Source organism: Balaenoptera physalus (genome assembly GCF_965194825.1).
Source record: "Balaenoptera physalus genome assembly, chromosome: X".
Lineage (NCBI taxonomy): Eukaryota > Metazoa > Chordata > Mammalia > Artiodactyla > Balaenopteridae > Balaenoptera > Balaenoptera physalus.
In genome coordinates this window covers 111,208,259-111,228,058 of record NC_138903.1, presented here as the reverse complement: position 1 = coordinate 111,228,058, position 19,800 = coordinate 111,208,259, and the positions used below count along the sequence as shown (strand labels likewise).

Below are 19,800 nucleotides of genomic sequence, written 5' to 3'. Positions count from 1 at the left end.
AAGGCTGCTGCTGACGCCACCAAAAAGCCTGTGTGCAAGCACAGGTCACTATCCACACCTCCCCTCCTGGGAGCCTGTGCAGCCCGCCACTGCCAGGGTCCCGTGATCCAGGGACAACTTCCCCAGGAGAACACACGGCGTGCCTTAGGCTGGTGCAACATCATGCTGGCCTCTGCTGCCGCAGGTTTGCCCCGCATCCTGTACCCCTCCCTCCCCCCGGCCTGAGTGAGCCAGAGCCCCATTATCAGCCGCTACTTTAACCCCGTCCTGTCTGAGCAAAGAACAGACAGTCTCAGGTGACCTACACACAGAGGCAGGGCCAAATCCAAAGCTGAACCCCAGGAGCTGTGCAAACAAAGAAGAGAAAGGGAAATTTCTCCCAGCAGCCTCACGAGCAGCGGATTAATCTCCACAATCAAGGTGATGCACGCTGCATCTCTGGAATATCTGAATAGACAATGAATCATCCTAAAATTGAGGTGGTGGACTTTGGGGGCAACTGTAGAGTTGAGGTTTGCTTTTTGCATCTAATATGTTTCTGGTTTTATGTTTATCTTAGTTTAATATTTACAGTTTATTATCACTGGTAGATTTGTTTATTGATTTAGTTACTTGCTCCTTTTATATTTTTATACATACATATATATATTTTTTTCCTTTTTCTCTTTCTGTGAGTGTGTATGTGTATGCTTCTTTGTGTGATTTTGCCTGTATAGCTTTCTTTTAACCATCTGTCCTTAGGTTCTGTCTGTCCGTGTTTTTTTTTTTTTTTTAGTATAATTTTTTAGTGCTTGTTATCATTGGTGGATTTGTTTTTTGGTTTGGTTGTTCTTTCTTTCTTTCTTTCTTTCTTTTTCTTTTTTTATTACTTGTTAATGTTTCTTATATTTTTAATAATTTTTAAAATTTTTTTATTTTAATAACTTTATTTTATTTTATTAATTCTTTCTTTCTTTCTTTCTTTTTTTCTCCCTGTTCTTCTGAGCTGTGTGGTTGACAGGGTCTTGGTGCTCCGGCCGGGTGTCAGGCCTGTGCCTCTGAGGTGGGAGACCCGAGTTTAGGACATTGGTCCACCAGACACTTCCCAGCTCCACGTAATATCAAACGTGAAAGCTCTCCCAGAGGTCTCCATCTCAGTGCTAACACCCAGCTCCACTAAAGGACCAGCAAGCTACAGTGCTGGACACCCTAGGCCAAACAACTAGCAAGACAAGAACACAGACCCACCAGTTAGCAGAGAGGCTACCTAAAATCATAATAATGTCACAGACACCCCAAATCACACCACCGGACGTGGTCCTGCCCACCAGAAAGACAAGATCTAGCCTCATCCACCAGAACAGAGGCACCAGTCCCCTCCACCAGGAAGCCTACACAACTCACTGAACCAACCTTAGCCACTGGGGGCAGACAACAAAAACAAAAGGCACTACGAACCTGCAGCCTGTGAAAAGGAGACCCAAACACAGTAAGTTAAGCAAAATGAGAAGACAGAGAAACGCACAGCAGAAGAAGGAGCAAGGTAAAAACCCACCAGACCAAACAAATGAAGAGGAAATAGGCAGTCTCCCTGAAAAAGAATTCAGAATAATGGTAGTAAAGATAATCCAAAATCTTAGGAATAGAAAGGAGAAAATACAAGAAATGTTTAACAAGGACCTAGAAGAACTAAAGAGCAAACAAAAAATGATGAACAACATAATAAATGAAATTAAAAATTCTCTAGAAGGAATCAATAACAGAACACCTGAGGCAGAAGAATGGAAAAGGGACCTGGAAGATAAAATAGTGGAAATAACTACCACATAGCAGAATAAAGAAAGAAAATGAAAAGAACTGAGGACACTCTCAGAGACCTCTGGGACACATTAAACAGAACAACATTCGAATTATAGGGATCCCAGAAGACGAAGAGAAAAAGAAAGGGACTGAGAATATATTGGAGCAGATTATAGTTGAAAACATCCCTAATATGGGAAAGGAAATAGTCAGTCAAGCCCAGGAAGCACAGAGAGTCTCACACAGGATAAATCCAAGGAGAAACATGCCAAGACACATATTAATCAAACTATCAAAAAGTAAACACAAAGAAAAAATCTTAAAAGCAGCAAGGGAAAAGCAACAAATAACATATAAAGGAATCCCCATAAGGTTAACAGCTGATCTTTCAGCAGAAATTCTGCAAGCAAGAAGGGAGTGGCAGGACATATTTAAAGTGATGAAAGGGAAAAACCTACAACCAAGACTACTCTACCCAGCAAGGATCTCATTCAGATTTGATGGAGAAATTAAAACCTTTACAGACAAGAAAAAGCTAAGAGAATTCAGCACCACCAAACCCGCTTTACAACAAATGATAAAGGAACTTCTCTAGGCAGGAAACACAAGAGAAGGAAAAGACCTACAATAACAGACCCAAAACAATTAAGAAAATGGTCATAGGAACATACATATCATTTAATCACCTTAAATGTAAATGGATTAAATGCTCCAAACAAAAGACATAGACTGGCTGAATGGATATTTAAAAAAGACCCATATACATGCTGTCTACAAGAGACCCACTTCAGACCTAGGGACACATAAACAGTGAAAGTGAGGGGGTGGAAAAAGATATTCCACGCAAATGGAAATTAAAAGAAAGCTGGAGTACCAATTCTCATATCAGACAAAATAGACTTTAAAATAAAGACTATTACAAGAGACAAAGAAGGACACTACATAATAATCAAGGTATCAATCCAAAAAGAAGATATAACAATTGTAAAGACTTACACACCCAACACAGTAGCACCTCAATACATAAGGCAAATGCTAACAGCCATAAAAGGGGAAATCAACAGGAACACAATCATAGTAGGGGACTTTAACACCCCACTTTCACCAAAGGACAGATCATCCAAAATGAAAATAAATAAGGAAACACAAGCTTTAAATGATACATTAAACAAGATGGACTCAATTGATATTTATAGGACATTCCATCCAAAAAAAAAATACACTTTCTTCTCAAGTGCTCATGGAACATTCTCCAGTATAGATCACATCTTGGGTCACAAATCAAGCCTCGGTAAATTTAAGAAAATTGAAGTCATATCAAGTATCTTTTCCAACCACAACGCTGAGACTAGACATCAATTACAGGAAAAAATATGAAAAAAATACAAACACATGGAGGCTAAACAATACACTACATAATAAGCAAGAGATCACTGAAAAAATCAAATAGGAAATTAAAAAAACCTAGAAACAAATGACAATGAGAACATGACAAAGCAAAACCAATGGCATGCAGCAAAAGCAGTTCCAAAAAGGAAGCTTATAACAATACAAGGCTACCTCAAGAAGCAAGAAACATCTCAAATAAACAACCTAACCTTACACCTAAAGAAATTAGAGAAAGGAGAACAAAAAAAAAACCCAAAGTTAGCAGAAGGAAAGAAATCAAAAAGATCAGATCAGAAATAAATGAAAAAGCAATGAAGGGAACGATAGCAAAGATCAATAAAACTAAAAGCTGGTTATTTGAGAAGATAAACAAAATTGATAAACCATTAGCCAGACTAATCAAGAAAAAAAGGGAGAAGACTGAAATCAATAGAATTAGAAATGAAAAAGGAGAAGTAACAACTGACACTGCAGAAATACAAATGATCATGAGCGGTTACTACAAGCAACTATATGCCAACAAAATGGACAACCTGGAAGAAATGGACAAATTCTTAGAAAAGGAAAACCTTTCAAGACTGAACCAGGAAGAAATAGAAAATATAAACAGACAAATCACAAGCGCTGAAATTGAGACTGTGATTAAACTCTTCCAACAAACAAAAGCCCAGGACCAGATGGCTTCACAGGTGAATTCTATCAAACACTTAGAGAAGAGCTAACACCTATCCTTCTCAAATTCTTCCAAAATATTGCAGAGGGAGGAACACTCCTCAACTCATTCTATGAGGCCACCATCACCTTCATACCAAAACCAGACAAAGATGTCACAAAAAAAGAAAACTAGAGGCCAATATTACTGATGAACATACATGCAAAAATCCTCAACAAAATACTAGCAAACAGAATCCAACAGCACATTAAAAGGATCATACACCATGACCAAGTGGGGTTTATCCCAGGAATGCAAGGATTCTTCAATATACGCAAATCAATCAATGTGATACACCATCTTAACAAACTGAAAGATAAAAACCATATGATCATCTCAATAGATGCAGAGAAAGCTTCGACAAAATTCAACACCCATTTATGATAAAACCCCTCCTGAAAGTAGGCATAGAGGGAACTTACCTTAACGTAATAAAGGCCATATATGACATAACCACAGCCAACATCATTCTCAATGGTGAAAAACTGAAACCATTTCCACTAAGATCAGGAACAAGACAAGGTTGCCCACTCTCACCACTATTATTCAACATAGTTTTGGAAGTGTTAGCCACAGCAATCAGAGAAGAAAAAGAAACAAAAGGAATCCAAATCAGAAAAGAAGAAGTAAAGCTGTCACTGTTTGCAGATGACATGATATAATACATAGAGAATCCTAAAGACTCTACCAGAAAACTACTAGAGCTAATCAATGAATTTGGTAAAGTAGCAGGATACAAAGTTAATGCACAGAAATCTTTCATTCCTATACACTAATGATGAAAAATCTGAAAGAGAATTAAGGAAGCACTCCCATGTCCCACTGTGACAAAAAGAATAAAATACCTAGGAATAAACATACCTAAGGAGACAAAAGACCTGTATGCAGAAAACTATAAGACACTGATGAAAGAAATTAAAGATGATACAAACAGATGGAGAGATATACCATGTTCTTGGATTGGAAGAATCAACATTGTGAAAATGACTATACTACCCAAAGCAATCTACAGATTCAATGCAATCCCTATCAAACTACCAATGGCATTTTTCACAGAACTAGAACAAAAAATTTCACAATTTGTATGGAGACACAAAAGACCCCGAATAGCCAAAGCAATCTTGAGAAAGAAAAACGGAGCTGGAGGAATCAGGCTCCCTTACTTCAGACTATACTACAAAGCTACAATAATCAAGACGGTATGGTACTGGCACAAAAACAGAAATATAGATCAATGGAACAGGATAGAAAGCCGAGAGATACACCCACACACATATGGTCACCTTATTTTTGACAATGGAGGCAAGAATATACAGTGGAGAAAAGACAGCCTCTTCAATAAGTGGTGCTGGGAAAACTGGACAGCTACATGTAAAAGAATGAAATTAGAACACTCCCTAACACCATACACAAAAATAAACTCAAAATGGATTAAAGACCTAAATATAAGGCCAGACACTATCAAACTCTTAGAGGAAAACATAGGCAGAACACTCTATGACATAAATCACAGCAAGATCCTTTTTGACCCACCTCCTAGAGAAATGGAAAGAAAAACAAAAATAAACAAATGGGACCTAATGAAACTTAAAAGGTTTTGCACAGCAAAGGAAAACATAAACAAGACGAAAAGACAACCCTCAGAATGGGGGAAAATATTTGCAAATGAAGCAACTGACAAAGGATTAATCTCCAAAATATACAAGCAGCTCATGCAGCTCAATATCAAGAAAACAAACAACCCAATCCAAAAATGGGCAGAAGACCTAAATAGACATTTCTCCAAAGAAGATATACAGATTGCCAACAAACACAAGAAAAGATGCTGAACATCACTAATCATTAGAGAAATGCAAATCAAAACTACAATGAGATATCATCTCACACCAGTCAGAATGGCCATCATCAAAAAATCTACAAACAGTAAATGCTGGAGAGTGTATGGAGAAAAGGGAACCCTTTTGCACTGTTGGTGGGAATGTAAATTGATACAGCCACTATGGAGAACAGTATCGAGGTTCCTCAAGGAACTAAAAATAGAACTAACATACGACCCAGCAATCCCACTCCTGGGCGTATACCCTGAGAAATCCATAATTCATAAAGAGACATGTACCACAATGTTCACTGCAGCTCTATTTACAATAGCCAGGACATGGAAGCAACCTAAGTGTCCATTGACAGATGAATGGATAAAGAAGATATGACACATATATACAATGGAATATTACTCAGACACAAAAAGAAACGAAATTGAGTTATTAGTAGTGAGGTGGATGGACCTAGAGTCTGTCATACAGAGTGAAGTAAGTCAGAAACAGAAAAACAAATACCATACGCTAACACATATATATGGAATCAAACGCAAATGGTTCTAAAGAACCTAGGGGCAGGACAGGAATAAAGACGCAGATGTAGAGAATGGACTTGAGGACACACGGAGGGGGAAGGGCAAGCTGGAATGAAGTGAGAGAGTGGCATGGACATATATACACTACCACATGTAAAATAGATAGCTAGTGGGAAGCAGCCACATAGCACAGGGAGATCAGCTCGGTGCTTTGTGACCACCTAGAGGGGTGGGATAGGGAGGGTGGGAGGGAGACACAAGAGGGAGGAGATATGGGGATATACGTATAGCTAATTCACTTTGTTATAAAGCAGAAACTAACACACCATTGTAAAGCAATTATACTTCAAAAAATTTGTTAAAAAAAAAAGAAAAGGGAAAAAAGGCAGGCTAGCTGTAATTGGGATTAGCAGAAACATGACACTAAACAAATATGTCTAATTCATCATGCTATTATGCTTTGCTGAACCCAGATGTGCTGAAATAACCCTTTACAACCCAAGAAGCCACAACCAATTGGACAGTTTGCACAAGAAATGAAGTTATTTTTTGTCATTCCATATAACAACTTTTTCCATCTCTAGGTCTCAAGAACTGTCCATTGGTTATATTGTATTGTCTTCTTCACTGATGCATTATTCCTCTACCCTTTTCCTGTGCTTTCCAACATCTTTGTTTAATATACACTAAACATCCATGAAATACTTCAAAACAAATAATTTAAATCAGTATCAGCAAGGAAAAAGAATCCATATCTTGTACGTTTCCGCTTACCCTCACCCTGGGTGCCATCACTCATTTCTTTTTTAAGAAAACAACTTATTACAGTATAATTGAAAAACAAAAAGCTGCACATTTTTAATGTATACATCCTGGCTATGGGAGAAACTGCACCATATACTGGATACTAATTCAAAGCATATAGAGCCACCTGAAGAACTTTACCCCAGACCTACAAAATATTTCCACCTAGCTGATACTGTAACTGAGTTTTCAAAAGGCATTCCAGGGCTTCCCTGGTGGCGCAGTGGTTGAGAATCTGCCTGCAAATGCAGGGGACACGGGTTCAAGCCCTGGTCTGGGAGGATCCCACATGCCACGGAGCAACTAAGCCCGTGAGCCACAACTACTGAGCCTGCGCGTCTGGAGCCTGTGCTCCGCAACAAGAGAGGCCACGACAGTGAGAGGCCCGCGCACCGCGATGAAGAGTGGCCCCCACTCGCCGCAACTGGAGAAAGCCCTCGCACAGAAACGAAGACCCAACACAGCCAAAAATAAATAAATACATTAAAAAAAAAAAAAAAAAAGGCATTCCACCATTCTATCAAGCCAGCTGCTTCAGGATGGTGAGAACCATGGTAAGACCAGTGAATTTCATGATGATGGATCCATTGTTGCAATTCATCTACTCTGAAGTTGCTTCCTTGATCAAAAGTAATGTTGTTTGGAATACCATGATTGTGCACAAGGCACCATCAAGTACACATCTGACAGTTTTTGCAGAAGCACTACATGCAGGGAAGGCAAATCCATATACAGAGTGTTTATTCTAGTGAGGATCAGGCACCTCCTCTTCCATGATAGAGGTGGCCCAATGTAATCAACTTGCCATCAGGCAGCTGTCTGATCACCCTGAAGGGTCCATATTGGAGACTCAGTGTTGGCCTCTACTGCTGGCAAATTGGGAACTCAGCAGTGGCTGTAGTCAGGTCGGTCGACCTTGGTGAGTTGAAGTACATGTTGTGAGCCCATGCTAATCTCCACCCCTGCCATTATTACCATTGTTACAGGCTCATTAGATAATGACAAAGGAAGCTGGGGAAAGAGTCTGACTGCTATCCTTAGAATGTGTCATCCTACCCACTTGATTATTAAAATCCTCTTCTGCTGAAGTCACTCATTAGTAGCACTCACATGGAACACACATATATCTTCATGTTCTTATTATTGTTGTTTTGCACATTCACAAAAGTCTATCCACATATCACTACCCTACACCTCCTTGTTACCAATTTTCCAATCATGTTTCTTCAAGTCCCTAACCATCCAGGGAAACCGTTGTCCATAGCCCATAAACTGGTATATACTCATGCTTCTGGCAATTTCTCCTTCCTTGAAAATTAAAAACCAGGTGCACATCTCAAAGTTCTGCCCACTGGGAGGATTTCCCTTCATCAATGTCCTTCAGGGATGTCTCAGAAAGGTGCTGTACTGCTGTATCTGTCTACTTTCAGATGGTGCCTTCATGTCATAAAAAAACCATCTGTAAATCAGGCCTGAGTTTTCTCTTACTCAGTCAACTAATTACAGGGAACTCTCCATGAGGACACAGGTACAGGCTGGGTGAAAGAAGGATATATAGCAGGAGAAGGGGCCATATGCATTAGGGTCACTTTGTTATACAATTAATTGTGCCTTCACATCCTGTTCAATCCTGGTCTTGTATATTTCACTTCCATTTGATGATGGAGTGCTGCTGGCTTAGTGGCTCATACAACACCTAGTTCATGATGGGCAACTCAGATAGCATGATAACTTGGTGGCCCATGGCCAACCATTCAGTCTCTACAAAGACCCAGTAGCAAGCCAAAAGCTATTTCTCAAAGAAAGGGTAGTTATCCACAGAAGATGACAGGACTTTGCTCCAAAATCCTAAGAATCTACTCAACGATTCACTGACAATGGAGCAAGTCCTGCCACTGACACTTCAAGCACCACTGGATCTTCTGGATCATACAGCCCAAGCGGCAGAGTAGTTTTCATGACAGCCTGGACCTGTTGGAAAGCCAGCTATTGTTCTTGGCCCCACTGAAAGCCATGAGATTTCATGGAACTTGGTAAATGAGCCACCCCAGTGAGGAATATGTTGCCTCAAATATCCAAAGAGACCCACTAGGAGTTATGCCTCTTTTTAGTTGTAATGTCTTGTGGAAGGGAAAGGAGATCAAGTGTCCATCGTTTCTGTGATGACACTGAGCTGGAGGGTTGATACACTCCTGAAGCAGAACAATGGAAGTATATTACTGGCCTTGTCAGTTGAAAGCCAATTGCTTCTGGTGGCCTTTATTAACAGGTGTAGGAAAAAAAAGCATTTACCAGATCAATTCAGTAGCTACATACCAGGTGCCAAAGTATGTGTTAATTTGCTCAAACAATAAAATCACATCTGGTACAGCAACTGCAATTGGAGTCACCACCTGAGTAAGTTTATGATAATCCACTGTCATTCTCCAAGATCTACCCATTTTCTGCACAGGCCAAATAGGTGAGTTGAATGGGATGTGGTGAGAATCTCCATCCCAGCATCCTTCAAGTCTTTGATGGTGGCAGAGATCTCTGCAATCCCTCCTGGAATGTGGTACTGCTTTTATTTTCCATTTTCCTAGGTAGAGAAACCTCTAGTGACTTCCATTTGGCCTCTCCTACCATAATAACCCTCACTCTACATGTCAGGCAACTAATAATGGATACTCTGCTAGTTGTTGAGTATTTTTATTCCTTTATGCATTCTAGAACTGAGGAACCAAAGGATCAGTTTGGGGACCCACTGGGCCCAATGTGTGATGGACCTGAGTTGATGCTCCGCTGAGTACCTGACCCATATAAACTCTTCATTTGACTGGTGGACCATAAAGATATTTTGAGTCTCCTGGAATTAGTATCAGTTCAGAGCCAGTGTACATTAATCCCTTAAAAGTCAGATTATTTTCTTTTTCTCAGTGCACTGTCACCCTGGTAAATGGCTGTAAGTCCCTTTTGGGGAAAGCTGGGAGAAAAATTAAATATAACTTTATGGTAGTGTACTGGGGTCTTCTTTCAAGAGGACCCAGCATCCCCTTCATTCAAGGGGTTCTATGTCTGTTCACTGGCTCAAGTCTCAGAATTGACTGAGGAACTATGAATCTCTGTTTTGACGATTCATGTTAGACTCCTATTCACTTGATGTATATTTTTTCTGCTTATATAGATCAAGAAAGAACTTAGTAGACTGCCTATCTATTTCTCTTCTATAAACATCATGATCAACTAGCCAATACCATAGGTCAGACTATTCTATTACTGCTTTGACTCTACTATCAACTACAGTAACCATGCCAACTTTGCTTTTGACAATTATGTGATGCCACTTGGCCCCCTGCCACCCCAGAATCCAATTATCCCCATTGCATTGAAAGATCCCAGTTTAGTGGCAGATGTTTCCACTGTATTTTCTGGCTTACAGAGAAGAGCAACCACAGAGGTCTTCAATAATTCTGAGGCTCCCTCACAAATTTATTTTGTGCTTGTGGCAAAAGGTGTGTCTGCTGGACCCTCCTGGGGTGGGTAAGCAGATTTTACATAATAAATCCACTTTAACATTCGAATGTCTCTGAGCCTTTGTATACCTTCCTCTACAGTATATCAAGGAAGCTCTGACATTTCAATTTCATTTAGTGTAGGCACTTTTTGATGCATTGTGCAGCCATCCAACCAATAGAATTGTTAGTGACCTCTATCCCCTTGAGCTGCAACATTGAATATATCCTTCTTAGTGGGCCAATATTAATAAACTCAGCCTGATCCAACTTTATGTTCCACCACCATTATCCCAAATCCTTAATATCCATTCCCACACATGTTCTCCAGATTTCTGTCTGGATTAACTGGAAAAATAATGCCCTTCTTTTGGAATATAGTGCACCTCCCCATGGGTCACACCTCATACCTCACCCTTCAGGGTCTGCTGGGACTTGTGTCTAGTTATAGGTCTAGAAGCAAAGAAGGGCATTTGGGATAGGTCCTGAAGAGAATCTGCAGTATCTTACAAGGTAACTACCTCAGGGGAGGCCATTACAAATTCCTTAGGCAAACCAGGGTTAAACTTCTCAGACAGGGGTAGAAGAGCTGGCCAAGACAACTCATCAGAATTTGGAGGTTCAATATCCTCCTTTCATTGGAATCTGCCCATAGGCTCCTATTCCAATTTTCATGATTCCAATCATTCCAAATTAATGTCCTTACTTTAACAGAAGAGACCTTATACGTCTGGGAATACATATCATGCCATTCATCCACTAACAGGATGAGAGTCTGTATTTGGTTTTCAGCAATCGCAGACCTGCCACTATAGGAGATAAGTATTTATTTAAAGGAAGTCATAGAAATTTTCAGGTAATTTATGTAGAACTTGAACTGAGAACAGAAGCCCTGAGCTCACCCTTTTTTCCCCCCTCACTTCTTCCAATGCAGTCAGCAGCAACAAGCCAATCTCATCATACTCTTTAGTCTGACAACAATGTTTTAAGGTATAAAATACATGGTCACCCAGAACTTTACTTTTTATAAGTATTTGATTAAGATTGGTGACATTTTGCACTATCGGTGTCCAATGTCCTCTTCACCAGTGAAAATAATCACTAGTGCCTTAAAATCTAATCAGATTAGAAAACCAATACCAGAAACTCCATAACATACACACACATGTACCTCTACATATAAATATATAGACAGAAAGAGACAGAAATAGAGATTTATCTTAAGAAATTATCTCATGTGATTAAAGCATGTATAACTGATACCCACCTTAACTGTGAAAATCATCTCAAATAGACCTCTAGAATTCTTACCATATGGATCTATGTTGGTTTCCAGTGAGCTTCCTCTTACTAAAGGACAGATCCATTTCTCTCACATTTTATATCCCCTATAGTGCCTAAAACAGTGTTGAGTATATAATAATTGAACAGAATTACTTATTAGCAGTGTGGCTAAAAGATATTTGATTTAAAGAGGTTACTGGGACAGAATTGCTTCCCCCCAGCATCCCACACACCATGTCTAATAATTTTACATATATTTTAGGAAATCCTCCCCTCAAAGTGGACCCTGGTGGGAGTTGATGGGGAAGAAGAAAGGAGACTTTCTAGGATGGCAGGAATCGTTCCATTTGGTCTTATTACAGATTCAATGTTTACAAGATGCTGAATAGTAAAAGCCGCCTGAACCGAATGAAACAGTTTTGTTCTTTTGGTGTGTGCTAAATCCCAAAACTCACCAAACCCAGCATCCCACTTCTCCTCTGCCAAGGCAGAAGCCTCAACAATGAAGCTGAGCAAGCAGCATGGAGTGTTCTGTCACCAAAGGCAATTTCCGGCTCTCACAGAGCAAATACTTTGCAGAGGTGCAGGTGTGTCTGCATTTCCCCCATGGGCTCAGCCCGTTATTTGCATTGTTACTTGAATCGTTATTTCTATCAGTCCTAGTTGTCTAATCTGTACTAGCAACTCAGTTCTCTAGAATAGGGCAACTCCACAAATTCAGAGGTTTCAATATTTGTAGAATGTTAGATGTCACTCCGAATCACATTGTATTTAAAATTGCTTGGGAGCTTGTTAACACTGCAAATGGATAATATGACATCTTTGTGCTTCGTGGCTTCCATGGAATATTATTAACTCTGTGTTGTAGATTATTGGGGCACATCTGGCGTTTGAGTTTCTATCAGCATAATTGCAAATACATCATATTCTGAGATCTCAGCTTCAATACTGGCCTCCTGGGAGAACATTTGAAAATAACCCCTCTTCCTTCCAGTGCAAAGCTCTCACTCAGCTGTCTAAACTCACTTACCCCTCCAGAAAAGTTTGGAATGAAACCTAGAAATAAAAAGTTTCCAGAGGGTTTCAATAGCTCCATGGGTAATCACATTGGTTAGTTCAAGAATACTGAAATGCCTGGGGGGCTCTTATGGTCAATATTACATCCTGATGCCACTGTTAGTGGACAGTAGTCTCCATTAGTGCAATACTTGTTATTTATACACATCCACAAAGATGTGGATGTGTATACTTAACAAATACTTAACAAATTTACACATTGCCCTATACATACTAATTATTTCCTCAAGGGCAGAGAAAATGTCACTACCAGATGCATGTACTTAGTTACAGTCACTCAATCTTACAGAGATGTCTTAATGCTCTAAGTAGAGAAAAATTAATGAATTCAGTACTTAAGAATATTCTAAGTTGCATCACTACTGCTACTTTTGAAACACACTTTTACATCAAGGCACTTAGCAATGCTAAGAAGAATAATGCTATGGAGTGACAAATCATAACTATTTTACCATGGTGTCTAGCCATTCGGATAACAAATATAAATCAATATTGTACTTGTCATTGTGTTGCAAAAGGCACATGCATTCCGTATCTACAATTATAAGATGCCAGCTATTCCCCTTGTGTTCTTATTAGTTCTATGCTACATGACTAAATAATAATGTACTTAGGCATTTGAAGGTAGTAAATATACCCTTATTGTTGAAACTTGTATTAAAAAATAGGTTATTTTTTATAGACATAGCAGTCCACTAATTCTTACTGATAAATCAGGGTACATAGTTAACACTGTGGTTTAAATATCTAGAATTAGGACAAATTATAAGCTGAAACATCTGGCACTGAGGCTAAGGCTAATATTAGGACATTTAGGACCTTTATTCCATGTTAGTCATTATTAGTAGGAAAATAGAGATTTCCAAGGCAATGAAAAGTTTTTGCAGTACTTACTGTGTGCAGGGGATAGTAAAGCATCAGATCCTGTATAAATGGTTGGAGATATATACATATAACTGATATAAGATACAGACTTAAGATATATATAATTGACTTGTATAACTCTAGTAAGTATAAAGTTGTATAACTTTACATAAAATGAGCTACATATGTAAGAAGATAAGGTGTTTTAGAAATCAATAAAGGAAGGCAGTGCCTAGTGAAGAAGAGAGCACTAAACCAGGAGTCAAGAGTCCAGGATTCTGATCCCAGTTGAGTGAACAATAGGGGTCTCGGTTTCTTCTTATATAAATAATTATGACACTACCCTACATTACAAGGTGTTGAGATGATCAAATGGGATAATGTACTTGAAAGTGTTTTGAGAAACATAAAGTGCTATATAAATGCAAGGAATTATCACATGGAATACTCAGGAGAATTCAGATTGACTAGTGTCAAAATGTGACTAACTAAAATATTAATAAACTGAAAACCACTACAGTTGTAAATATGGAACTGTCAATAGAGAATTAAGTCTTCCAAATGAATTTAATGTCTACGTAGTGCTCACAGATTTCAGATAGATAGATAGATAGATCACCTAAATAGTCTTGAAGTGAAAAATAATAAATGCTATCTAAATTTTAAATGTCATATTGTATGATTTACAAGGTCTAGTTAGGCTTTACTTTCAATCAATTCAGTCAGTCTTCCTAATTGATCATTTGCTGGATTTGGGTGTGCATATTATAGTGACATAGAACAGCTTGATTTATTTTAAGTACATCTGTGATCTGTGACACATGATATAGTACAAAATGATATGTCTGTTAAAACCTGACAGCAGAACACAATGTAAGCAGTTCACATCCCCTAATCTGAAATCAATACAGTAGAGTTCTTTACAAAGCACCGATTTCTTATATAAGAAAATGAAGAAGCAAATATTGAGGTTTGAAACTTAAAAAAAAAAAAAGAAAATGTAGAAGCAATGGTCACTTGGCTAGTAATGATTCAAAAGTATTTTAGGCAGGCTTTATACAGTTTGTTAGTAATTTGAAAACTGATAAATATTGGTACAAATTTGACATAGCAGATACTGAAGACAATTAATGATCACTTCTTGTTTGAGCTATTAGATTAGAACTAATTATGTTCCTTTATTGGATCAGTTATTTACTTATATTTATTCCTGTTTTTAATCATAATGACAAATATACTTTTAAAGGATTATACCTAATCTCCAAAATAACTAGCTTCATTTTGAAAGACATAAATGATGTGTACCAAGAAGTAATTCAGACCTGGAAATGTACATTCTATGTAAAGTTCATTTATATTTTATATGAACTAGAAAGACTGAATCTTCAGTATTTGGAAAAGGACGTCTTAGTTCCCAGAGGGTTTTTTTTAAAGTTCTTGTTTGTGTTTTTACTTGGACTTTTATTTCCTATTGGTGATAAGAACAAATTTCTGATTGATTTAAGGTGTTGACAGCTGAATCAGTGTCTCAATATTAAAATGGGTCAAAACAATTGTATTATTCACTGTAAAATAAATGACACAAACTACTGTTTGAGAAAAACTATAAGGGTTACAGTTTATACCAATTTTTGTGCTTTATATTTATTTTCTAAAGGAGGAAAACCATTTTAATTTTACTGGCAGTTTCTCATACTTGAAATAAAAATTGTCAATTTTTAATACCAACCATTGTTTTAAAAATTATTCTTCCCTTTCTGTTAATGTATGGGGCAGAGCCTACATTTGTAAGGCATCTCATGCCTTCAATAAATGAAAAGTATTAGCAGTGGTCAGGCACATGAAAATTCACAGACACCCTAAGATGCACAACTTAAAACAAAACACTGAAATTTTTAATACACCCAACAACATGCTAATGTCCTTTTATTAGACCAGGTGTATCAAAACAAAGTTGGAATGATGGTTGTGTAGGATCTTGTCTGACCTACTGCATATACATAAAATTTAGTAATTTTGACTGAGCTAAACCAAAAATATTGAATAAAGTATTTCTGCATACTACTTAATATTTTAAAAAATTTTACAGCCATTTGATACAACATTATTCTTTTTTCCAGTTTTATTGAGAAATAATTGACATCACTGTATAAGTTTAATGTATACAGCATGGTGGTTTGATTTATATATACTGTATTGTGAATGATTATCACAATACCCCTAGTAAACATTCTATGGTCAAGTTCTTACTGCCTTAAGTTTCAGAAATGAGTGGATAGGATTCTGATTTCAAGTCTTTTGGGTATATGGCCAGAAGTGAGATTGCTGGATTGCATGGTAATTCTATTTTTAAATTTTTGATGAAACGCCATACTGTTTTCCATAGTGGCTGCACCAATTTACATTCAAACCAACAGTGCACAAGGTTCCCCTTTCTTCACATTCTCACCAACACTTGCTATCTTTTATTGTTTTGATAACAGCCATGCTAACAGGTGTGAAGTGATATCCTATTATAGTTTAAATTTGCATTTCCACTGTGATTAGTGATTGGAACTTCTTTTAATGCCATTTGTATGTCTTCTTTGGAAAAACGTCTATTCAGATCATTTGTCCCCTTTTTAAAATTTTTTTATTCTTTATTTTTTTTATTGGGGTATAGTTGCTTTACAATGTTGTGTTAGTTTCTGCTGTACAGCAAAATGAATCAGCCACATGTATACATATATCCCCATTTGTCTACTTTTTAATGAATGCTTTTTTGCTATTGAGTTGTCTGAGTTCCTTACATATTTTGGATATTAGCCCTTTATCAGATATATAGTATGCAAATATTTTCTTCCATTCTTTAGGTTGCATTTTTGTAGGATTGTTTCTTTTACTGTATAGAAACTTTTTAGTTTGATGTAGGCTTTTCCCCTATGTTTTCTTATAGGAGTTTTACAGGATCAGGTCTAATAGGTCTTTAATCCATTTCAGTTTAATTTTTGTGAGTGGTGTAAGATAGGGATCTAATTTTATTCATTTGCATGTGGCTATCAAGTTTTCACAATATAATTTATTAAACATAATCCTTTCTCCCGTGAGTATTCTTGGCTCACTTGTCAATTAGCTGACAGTATATGCCTGCTTATTTCTGCACTCTTGATTCTGTTCCACTGCTCTATGTGTTTGTTTTTATGCCAGTGCCATATTGTTTTTATTATAATAGCTTTGTAATGTAGTTTGAAATCAGAGAGTGTGATGCTTCCACCTTTGTTCTTCTTTCTCAGAAGTGCTTTGGCCATTCATGATCTTTTGTGATTACACATGGATTTTAGGATTATTTTCCCATTTCTGTGGAAAATGACATTGGAATCATGATAGGGACTGCATTGAATCTATAGGTGGCTTTGGGTAGTATTAACATTTAAAAAATATTAATTCTTCCCAACCATGAACATGAGGTCTTTCAATTTATTTGTGTCTTCTTCATTTTATTTAATCAATGTCTCATAGTTCTCAGTGTATGGATCTTTCAACTCCTTGGTTAAATTTGTTTCTAAGATTTCTATTGATTTTGATGCTAAGTGGGATTGTGTTCTTTAGTTTTCAGATAGTTCAATGTTAATGTGTAGAAATGCAACTGATTTGTATGTTGATTTTGTATCTTGCAACTTTACAGAATTCATTTATTAGTTCTGACAGCTTTTTGGCAGAGTCTTTAGGATTTTCTATATATAAGATCATGTCATCTGCAAACAAAGACAGTTTTACTTCTTACTTTCCTATGTAGATGCCTTTATTTCTTTTTCTTACCTAATTGCTCCAGTTAGGACCTCCAGTACTATGTTGAATAGGAATAGTGAGAGAGGGCACCCTACCCTTGTTTCCAATCTTAAAGGAAAACCTTTCAATCTTTCATTATTGAGTATGATGTTAGCTTTGGATGTGTCACACATGGCCTATTGTGTTGAGCTGTGTTCCTTCTATACCCAATTTGTTGAGCATATTTTATCCAGAAAGGATACTTTATTTTGTCAAATGCTTTGCCTGCATCTATTGTGATGATCATAAGATTGGTAGCCTTCATTTTCCTAATGTATCACATTTATTGATTAGTGTGTTTAACCATCCTTGCATTTCAGGGATAAATCCAAATTGATCATGCTGTATGATCCTTTTAATGTGCTATTGAATTTGGTGTGCTAGTGTTTTGTTAAAAATTTTTGAATCCATATTCATCAGAGATATTGGCTTGTAGTTGTTTTTTTGTTTTGTTTTGTTTTATAGTGTCTTTATCTGGCTTTGCTATCAGGGTAATACTGGCCTCATAAAATGAGTTTGGGAGTGTTCCCTTCTTTTCAACTTTTTAAAGAAAAGTTTGAGAAGGATTGATGTTAATTCTTATTTAAATCTTGGGTGGAATTCACCTGTGAAGCCATTTGGTTCTGTGGTTTTCTCTGTTGGTAAGTTTTTGATTATTGATTCAATCCCCTAACTCGTTATTGGTCTGTTCAGATTTTCTATTTCTTTATGATTAAATCTTGGTAGGTTAGAGGATTCTAGGAATTTGTCCATTTCTTCTAGGTTTCCAATTTGTTAGCATATAATTGATCTTAGTAGTCTCTTATGAGCCTCTGTATTTCTGAGGTATCAGATAATAATGTCTCCAATTTAATTTATATTTTTATTAGTTTGAGTCCTCTTTTTTGTGTCTATTAACTGTTTCTCAATTTCGTTAATTTTTTTTTTTTTCAAAAAAACTCAGTTTCATTGATGTGTTTTATTATTTTTCTGGTCTCTATTTCATTTATTACTGCTCTGATCTTTGTTATTTCCTTCCTTCTGGTAACTTGGGCTTTGTGTGTTCTTCTTTGTCTAGTGCTTTGAGGTATAAAATTATATTGGGCTTCTCTGGTGGCGCAGTGGTTGAGAGTCTGCCTGCTAATGCAGGGGACACGGGTTCGAGCCCTGGTCTGGGAGGATCCCACATGCCACGGAGCAGCTGGGCCCGTGAGCCACAACTACTGAGCCTGCACGTCTGGAGCCTGTGCCCTGCAACGGGAGGGGCCGCGATAGTGAGAGGCCCGCACACCGCGATGAAGAGCGGTCCCCGCACCGCGATGAAGAGTGTCCCCCGCTTGCCGCAACTAGAGAAAGCCCTCGCACGAACCGAAGACCCAACACAGCCAAAAATAAAAATAAATAAATAAATAAAGTAGCTATAAAATAAAAAAAAAACATAAAATTATATTTTATTTGAAATCTTTTTTTAAATTTTATGTAGGAATTTATCACTATAACCTTCCCTCTTAGAACAGCTTTTGTTACATCGCATGCATTTTGGTATGTTGTGTTTCTGTTTTCATTTGTTTTAAGATTTAAAAAAATTCCCCTTTGATTTCTCCTTTGACCCATTGGTTGCTCAGTAGTGTGTTATTTAATTTCCACATATGTATGAATTGTCTTGTTTTGCTCCTGTTATTGATATCTAGTTTCACACCATTGTGGTCAGAAAAGATACTCTGTATTATTTAAATCTTCTTAAATTTGCTATGAGCTGTTTTGTGGCCTAACATAGGTTCTATACTGAAGAATGTTCTGTGTGCCCTTGAAAATGTATATTCTGCTGCTGTTGGATAGAATGTTCTGATAATGTCCAGTTGGTCTAAAATATAGTTCAAGTCTGCTGTTTCTTTATTGGTTTTCTGTCTGCATGATCAACCCATCGTTCAAAGTTGGGTATTGAAGTGCACTACTATTATTGTATTGTTGTCTATTTCTCACTTCAGGTCTGTAAGTATCTGTGTAATATATTTTGGTACTCTGATGTTGGGTGCATATATATTTACAATTGTATTCTTTTGATAAATTGACCCGTTTGTCAATATACTATGACCTTTCTTTCCTCTTGTTACAGCTTTTGACTAAAAGTCTATTTTGCCAAATATAAGTATAGCAATCCTTGCTCTCTTTTGTTTCCATTTGTGTGGAATATTTCCTTCCACCCATTCACTTTGACCTTATGAGTGTTCTTAAAGCTAAAGTGAGTCTCTTGTAAATAGCAT

The 19,800-nt window shown here is 37.4% G+C and overlaps 1 long non-coding RNA gene across 1 annotated transcript; it reads left to right on the top strand.

Moving 5' to 3' along the window:
• Positions 1 to 4,726: 4,726 nt before the first annotated feature.
• LOC309652832 lies at positions 4,727 to 18,483 on the top strand. Its single transcript, XR_014258905.1, has 2 exons — positions 4,727 to 7,230; positions 7,539 to 18,483. It is a non-coding gene; the product is annotated as an uncharacterized lncRNA (long non-coding RNA).
• The last annotated feature ends 1,317 nt before the right edge of the window (positions 18,484 to 19,800 follow it).